Source organism: Perca fluviatilis, chromosome 8 (genome assembly GCF_010015445.1).
Source record: "Perca fluviatilis chromosome 8, GENO_Pfluv_1.0, whole genome shotgun sequence".
Lineage (NCBI taxonomy): Eukaryota > Metazoa > Chordata > Actinopteri > Perciformes > Percidae > Perca > Perca fluviatilis.
Window position 1 is genome coordinate 37,084,523 of NC_053119.1, and position 7,434 is coordinate 37,091,956.

General features: G+C 38.3%; 1 long non-coding RNA gene across 1 annotated transcript; it reads right to left on the reverse strand.

Moving 5' to 3' along the window:
* Positions 1–604: 604 nt before the first annotated feature.
* LOC120563667 lies at positions 605–3,974 on the reverse strand. The gene is made up of 3 exons (XR_005639995.1): positions 3,820–3,974; positions 3,659–3,718; positions 605–1,129 (listed from the first exon to the last, which is right to left on the reverse strand). It is a non-coding gene; the product is annotated as an uncharacterized LOC120563667 (long non-coding RNA).
* Between the last annotated feature and the right edge of the window lie 3,460 nt (positions 3,975–7,434).

Genomic DNA, 7,434 nt, shown 5'->3' on the forward strand with positions numbered 1-7,434 from the left:
TCCCCTTTGTTGTATCATCCTTCTGGTTTTTATTTTAGTTTTACTTATCTTCTTTAAAAATGTGTGCATGCTGGTCTTTCATAAGTGTCTATCTCTGCTAAAACCACTATATTATTATTATTAATTTTTTTTTATGTATTCTTTTTTATTTTATTTTATTTGTTTATTTTATTTTTATTTATTTTTGTTTTTGTTTTGTGTGTGTCAGTTCTCTTTTTTTCTGGACTAATTGCTTTATAATGTGGGATTTATACTTTTATGAAGATGTGATAACTCTCTTTTTTTTTTTTTACTTATATAAATAAATAATAAATAAATAAGTAAAAAAAAAAAAAAAAAAGTGCTTAACATCTTCATAAAAAGTATAAATATATATATATATATATAGGTTTTTTTTGTTAATGTTGTAGGGGGAGGGGTGGGAAGGTTATATTGTAATGTAACTGTTAAAAACCCAATAAAGAAAGTATTGAAAAAAAAAAAAAAGAAATGGGGCAGCGGGGAACAAACAAAAAAAAAGGAAAAAAAAGATACAATAAATGAATCAATTTCCATCCTTAAATAAAGATATATTAAAGATTATAAATAACAACAATGTGGCTTTGTTCTTGTACATTTTAGCTCAATCCTCAGTTGTCCAATTATAACTCGAAAAATAATATCACATCATAATATGAAAATAAATACATACATTTTACTCCAATCAAAGGTAGCGTATTCTTTTCAGCCAGAGTACCATAATAATTGTGGACAATTTCATCACGTACTGTACCAGCTCGGCAGGGCTTACTCCCCACCCAGAGAGGTGGTTGCGTGATGGCAATCATGCTTTTTGATTGCACTGCTTTCATGGCCATCCGACCCCCTACGGGTGAAGCTCAAAGTGAAAAAGGTGGACAGCAGCATGGCTTCCCTGGATTACGGACTATTTAATTGACAGATGTGCAGTCCAGTTTGGCCTACTCCAGAGCATTGTGTTGGAAATGTTACAGAAGAGAAAGGCTCCTTGGGAACAACACCTCACACCTTTCATATTCACTCTCTGCACAGCACGCTTCAGATTTTTTTGACGGCTCCTTTGCTGTAGGATGCGGCGGTATAGGGGCAGAGAGGAGGAATCCATCTGCACCTGAAAATTAGAACCGGTGCAGTATTTTGGGTACACAGTTTATTATCGACTTCTTATAGGAGCTGATGTTGAACTTCCAAAATAAAATAAAAAAAAACTCACACCCTTGCCAAATTTGATGCCAAATGCATTAACACAGCCAAAATGAGCGAAAAAATTAAAATGCCAAAAATATCACTAGTGATGCACGAGGGTTAAGATAATAAAATGCTAACAGTAACATTTGAACTATTTGAAGAAGGATTTTTTTCTCCTCTCCAGAAAGCACATGGCTTGCTCACCTTGGTTGAGGAGAATTGCTCCACTTTGCCCCAAAAAATGATGTTTCAATGACTTTCTGCATTGATTTGCTTTGCTGAATGTATATGTCATATATATTGTTCTATGTTTAGCTCAAAAACCTTTGAACATTTAAACTGGCTACACTGGCCCCAATATAATTATGCATGTTCATTTGTGTTTCCCAGTTTCTCTCTGCAAAAACACCAATGGCTCGCAACAAAAGCCAACTATCTCCGAGAAGTGTGTCTACAGGTAACTATTTCAATTTAATAAGAAGATATGAGAATTTTTTTCAGACAGGAACACAGTGTGCGAATCAGTATAAAGAAAGAATTGATTGCTTAATCAAGCCCCGTAGTGTTGATCTTTGGCTCTTACTATTCTAAATGGGTGCAGCAGTTTATTTTGGGGGGTTGGCTTAATTATGATGCTTTATCCATTATTGCACTGCAGTAATTAAATCAAAGAACGTAAGAGGAATGAGGAAATGCTTTTATTTCTTTCTTAATTTTTTCTATCTGAAGTTGAACAATTTAGGGAAATCTTGGCATATGTTAATGGTATTGTGTTTAGAAGATATGATTCAGAGAATGTTAATTATTTGCAGATTTCAGATAGCAGACGGCTCGGGATGAGAGAGCCAAACACGAAACAGAAGAAGGCATTTCAGATGAATGAGATATTGAGATATGAGATAGTTACTTGGATGTGGGGAACATTTTAATACAATACAACTTTATTAATATGAGCCCTGCATAGGACAGGACAGAAGCTACTGTAAACTCAGCGCAAAGCATATAAAGAAACACACACACACACACACACACACACACACACACACACACACACACACACACACACACACACACACACACAAAGTGAATTAGGATTGCAATACTTGTTACATCCTGAAGACGGCAGTAAAAACTATGCTGAAATGACAAATACATATATGTATCCTGTACGTGTATTATTTAGGTCCATATAACATAATTGACTTAATTTGGTTAAGCTTAAATACCTCTTGTTGATCAGAAGTAAAAAAATAAATAATAATTAGCTGAATTAACAATCATTGTGTTACTGTAACATCAGTTAATTTAATGACCTTAATATTTTTGCTTTTAACTTATCTAATAAAAAATAGGTGGGACCTGTTGACATAATAAATGTAATTAATGTCAATGTTTTAAGTTTTTGAGTGCACACACAGACACACACACACACACACACACACCAAAAAACATCACAAAGGACAAAGTCAAGCCTGCTGTACTGAGTGAATCATTTGAGTTAGTTGCTTCGGTTGTTTATATTCAAAAAATTATTCAAATCGAATCGCAGTCAGAGTTTGATGCATTGAATCATTTTGGAAACTGAATTAAATTTCTGCTGGATTAAATTATTACACCCAGGCAGTGTTGGGAAAGTTCACTTTCTACATGAACTAGTTCGATTTCAGTTCACAAATTTTAAAATGACCTAGTTCAGTTCATAGTTCATACTTCAAGATTTTGAACTAAGTTCACAGTTTTTGTCTTGATGATGCATGCGGTGGTGCGACACTGGTGGCTGGTGTTGCCAGATTGGGTGTTTTTTCCGCTACATATTAAGGCCTGTTTATGGTGTGTTTTAGTCTGGATTTCGCATGGAAGGCTCTATAGAAATCTGGCACCCTATTGAACAAAGTTAAACTGAGAGAGTGTGGCGTTCACAGACACCAGAATGAAGGAGTTCACAGTAACGTTCATCAGGCAGTAATACGGTACGTTCATGAACTATCGTTCAATGAACGCGTTCAGGCACAACACTGCGTCTAGCCTTGTACGTGTTGTTAAGTAAATACATTTACTCAAGTACCCACTTTAGTACAACTTTGAGGTACTTACACTATCATTTCTATTTTATGGTACTTCAATATATCAGAGGGAAATACCTGTACCTTTTACACCACTACACTATTTTACAGCTATAGTTACTAGTTTCATTTAAGATTTTACATTAAAAAACACATAAGGTTATAAAATACAACACAATGTTAAAGGTACACTGCGTAGTGTTTTAAGTATTTTATTAGCTAAAATCAATGTCTTCATTCATAAATATGTCCTCATTGGTGTAAAATGACCTCTGCCAATGATCTGACTTATCCTCGTAAGCGAAGAATTTCTTATCTGCATTTACATCGGATGGGCAAGTCTTTTGAAAACCCAAAATGGCTGAGAGGGACATAAAGCACTAGCCTACCTGTCTAGCTAATCCACAACGCGTTTTCGTTCAGAGCCAGCATCACTTGACTGAAACGAGCTGAAACGGAGAAGGAGATCAGTGAGAGGTGCTTGTCACTGCCCACGGCAAATTTAAAAGCCTGCGCTGCACTTTAGCTCATAATGGAGGATCATACTTACGTCGAGCCACAGGAGAAGGAATTCTCGTCGCCAAAAAAGCGAATATTGGAAGACATGTTGTCATAGCTCTTGGTACATAATGGCTACCGTAGTTGCGACATGCTAAAGAGCACTATGCGTTTGAATGCTAAATACTATTTCACCGCTAGATGGGAGAAAATCCTACACAAAGTGTACCTTTACATGTTGCTGCAATTCTATATCCACGATGTGGACTATGGTTAACTGTTCCCAAGGGCGTAAATCCCAGGGGGGTCAGGACCCCCATCTAAAGGTTGTCCCCCCCCTAGAAATATCATTAAAACAATGCTGTGTATTGTAAATAACATAATGATGTAAACTTAAAATATCTGTGTAAGTAGTAAAACAATACAAACCCCCAAAAATGCTTTTTAAGTTTAGAAACATTTTGAGTCCCCCCTCCCTTGCCTCACAGTGGTTTGGTCCACTGCCTGCTGTAAATTAGGCTCTGCACTCGACTCACCATCAGATCGGTAGCGACAGGAATGTAGTAAGTAGGCGGTTCAAGGCTATTTTATTAACATTAAACATGGGATGAAGTTTTTCTTTTCTCAAATAGAAATGATGCTGAGTAATTAATGAATTAGTTATGACAAAAAGTTTACTATGTTAGTGTAATATAATGTAACCTTACCTAGCTTGTTTAATAGCTTGTTGGATAGAAATGCACCCACTACAAATAACGTTACCACGGCTATAAGCCTAACGTTATGTTTGTGAACTGATATTAGGGTTAATATTGAAGATCTACAGTTGTGTTTTGTTCCATATGAAGTTAAGTGGCTGATCAGTTAAGTATATATCCTCTGTCCCAGACGAAACCTAATATTTATGTGGAGGACGCAAGATCATTTTATTATTATAATATGACCGCGTGGTGAATCTATGAACCTAACCTAACTCATATTTAGACATCTGACGTTAGCTAAAGATTTGTGTTGTTGTTGTCCAGATAAAATGACAGAGAAAAAGAAAAACAGACATAAGATCCTTTTTCAGTAGGCCTACACCAAAACGCCAAGTAAGTACAATAAATCCTCATATCAAGACAATTTGGTAACATCTTTATATATATCTTTATATATATAAAGATATATCCTCTTTATATATATAAAGGCTCCACGGTGGAAATACTAATGTCACTATGTCACAGGCAAAGGAGACAGAAAGAACAGGGACAGAGGGACAGAGGGACAGGTGGAGAGTCTCAGGGAGACCAGGGACAGTCAGGTGGAGAGTCTCAGGTAAGTGTGTGGAGCTTAGTTCATATTTTTGGAGGTGTGTGCTGTCAGGGTTAGCAGATGAGGTTTACCAGTGGCTCACTAATTTACATTATGATCAGCTAATTTAAAAAGTGTACAAAAGCATTGTATTGCTTTTATATGGGGACACTTTTTCAAAATAAGTCATTATGTTTTAAGGTATTTTTTTGGCTTGATTGTAAACAACTTAAAAATAAATACATGGTTTTAAAGAAGAATATTTTGGTCAATTTAGTCAGCTTTTTCATTGAATCATGAGAAACACTGAAAAGAAGGATAATGGTACAGTCTCCATGCTACACTAATGATAATGTTAAGGCTTTCCTCTGTGTATACATGTCCTCTACGAGTATAATTGAGGCTGTATTAATTGTGTCCCCTTCAAAATTGCTCTTCAGAAATTTTATTGTCCCCCCCCCCCTACTGTTAGATCAAATTTACGCCCATGACTGTTTCTACAATCTCTGCAAGGTAAATTGAGACAGCTAGCTAGACTATCTGTCCAATCTGAGTTTTCTCTCGCATAACTATTTTGCAGCAGCCCTGTGCGGAATTTAGCACCGCCCATGATGATTCTGATTGGTTTAAAGAAATGCCATTAAACATTTTCCTCCCATCCCGGAATGCTATGTGGAGTAGCCAGACCCTCCTTCAGCGCGCTTTGGAGGAGGGTCTGGCAAAGCGAGACTACTGTCCACATAACCATCCACCCCAACATGTCTGACTGATGGGAGAGGGCAAGCGGGGAGGCCAAAAAAACTAACAGTGCCTTCCCGTGGCTGATGGCTTTTTGTCTGAGGCTCATGTTGGGATGCCCTGGGAGTGCTAGCAGGCTAATTAGCACAGTGCCAAGTGCTTAATCCCCATCTAAGTCATTAGCCTGTGAAACAAACAGCAGTGTTCAGATTGAAGGTAATTAAGAGCGATCCCTGACACACAGGCTGAGTGTTATTCCTCTAAGCTCAGCTTCACTGTCAAAACAACTCTCTAGCTTGCATTTAGCAGCTCAGAAGCGTTCACAAATGTGCACATGTGCACACCCGCATAATTGTCGCTGTCAGGCAGAAACCTTGTATTTCAGGCATTTTTTTTCTTTCACATATCATTGCTATTGGTCACTCTTTACGTCTGTGGGTTCTCAAGACACTTTACAGATAGAGTAGGTCTAGACCACACTATAATTTACAAAGACCCAACAATTCCAGTAATCCCCCCAAGAGCAAGCATTTAGTGTGACAGTGGCGAGGAAAAACTCCCTTTTAGGGAGAAACCTCGGACAGACCCAGGCTCTTGGTAGGCTGTGTCTGACGGTGCCGGTTGGGGGTGTGATGAACAGTGGCAATAATAGTCATAATAAAGATAATGGAATAAATACTAGGACTAGAAATAGTAGTTGTCGTAGTTCACGTAGCGGGACACTGCAGGGCATAGCAGGGCTTTGCAAGGCGTAGCAGGACATAGCAGTGAACTGCAGGGCATAGCAGGGCACTGCAGGGCATAGCAGGGCACTGCACAGCGTAGCAGAGCGTAGCAGGGCGTAGCAGGGCATAGCAGGGCATAGCAGGGCATAGCGGGGCGCGGAGCAGGACCACGGCGACAGCTGCAACCATGATTAAGGTGCCACCCTAATCCAAGGAAAACTGCTGGCCGAAAAAAACAAACATAAGGACTCCGGGGAATAAGGTCCCCAGAGCAGAGCATGTGTCTCTAAACACATGTCTTAGGGTCCCCGTGTGAAATTTACAATTCACAATTAAAGCAGGTGAGACAGACTAGAGGCAGCTCTGACTGACTCACCTTATTTAATTCTTGTTATCATTACTGAGTCATTTCTATCAGTCTCATCTCAGTACCTTGATTTCAGTGTCCATAGATCAACTCTGCCCTGTGGACAGATGTTAGCGTCATAGTAGGTTTGGAAAAGGAGCATTATAGACAATGAATAAAAGCCGACAAACACTGTGACACATTCACTTTGTAGCAGCCGATAGAGAGCTCACTTTAAAACATATTACATTACATTACTTACTTACTCACATATGCTTTTATAGAATGTTTTTAGTGGCCTAATCACAGCAAATATTTGTGTTTTTCATGGAGCCGTGTATTTCATTGCTTCGGGGGCGGGCTTTAATTCATCTAAGTCAAGTGTTAATGGCATATCCACCAAGGACACAAGCATGCTAAATGGGGGAGAACAGAAAATCCATCACTTCTAATCTCTGTGCCTCTGATGTCTGAAGTCCAACAACTGCAGTCATTGCCTTTCTGTGATATCACATTGGATGCCGCATCCATTTTGCACGCTGAGAGCACAGTGCCTAAGAAAACT